Here is a 1,291-nt window from a genome sequence, read left to right as displayed (position 1 = left end):
ACTTGACTGCTAACCAGAAGGCTGGCGGTTCAAATCCACCAGCCACTCCTCGGAAGGAAGGTTGGGCAATCCTACTTCAGTAGTGATACTGCCTCAGAAACCCAAGGAGGGGTCACTATGAGTCGGGGTGATTCAATGGCAAATAACAACAACAGGTTCCACAGAGTTGCCTGCAATTCATAGTTACCCTATATATAACAGCAGAAAATATTGCCTTACCCTGTCTTAACCATCTTCACAATCATTGTTATGTTTGAACCCATTGTTGCAACCATTATGTCAGCCATGTTATTGAGGTTATTCCCATTTTTGTTGACCTCTACTTTACTAAGTATGATTTCTTCCACAGATTGTTCTCTCCTGATAACACATGCAAAGTCAGTGAAATGAAATCTTATTATCCTTGGAATATTCTGGGTCTACTTCCTCCATGACTGATTTGTTCATTCTTCAGTATTCTTCACCACCATCAAAATATGAATACTTCAATTCTTCTTCAATCTTCTTTTCTCTGTTTTCAGCATTCACATGCATATAAGGGGATTGAATACACCTGCCTCATAAGAAAATTTAATAAATGTGGCTTAGTAATTGATTAAATCCTTTATTCTTTACATTTAGAGTTCATAGGATACATGGAAAGTAGGACTACAATTGATTAGTAAGATGTGCTCCCTTCCCTTCTAGCAGGTTATAGTGTAAGAGAGAAGGCTTGGATGTACACATATATTTTAAAAATTTGGTTAAGAGCTGAAATGTTAGTTAGTCACTTTTGAATTGGTTCTGACTCATAGTAACCCCATATATAACATAACAAAACACTGCCTGGTCCTGTACCTTCCTCAAAATCATCATAAGGTTTTTCTGGCATTATATCAGACAAGAATTCACTGCTATTTGTAAGATTTTCAGTGACCCATTTTTTCAGAATTTAATTGCCACATCTTTCTGCCCAGTCTGTCTTAGTCTGGAAGCTCCACTGAAACTTGTCCACAATAATTAACCCTACCGGTACTTGAAATACCTGTGTTTTAGATTCCAGCTCATACCAACATGCGAGCCAACACAGTATGACAAATTGACAGATGACTGGTGGAAGATCTACAATAGAGGTGCTTATGGAAAGTCCAATGGGAAGCTAGAGGGAGGATAGATCTACATTTTTGTGATGCTCAGAAAAGGCTTAAAAAATTGTATAACCAGGGTTGTTTAAAGTAAAGGAATAATATGACAAAAGTACAGAGATATAAGAATACATTGTTACAACTGAACATTCTTTTTTTTTTTTTTT

This window comes from Orycteropus afer, unplaced genomic scaffold, assembly GCF_000298275.1.
Source record: "Orycteropus afer afer isolate SDZICR_OR568_19922 unplaced genomic scaffold, OryAfe1.0 scaffold00059, whole genome shotgun sequence".
In the NCBI taxonomy this organism is placed as follows: Eukaryota; Metazoa; Chordata; class Mammalia; order Tubulidentata; family Orycteropodidae; genus Orycteropus; species Orycteropus afer.
This window is presented reverse-complemented; position numbering follows the sequence as displayed.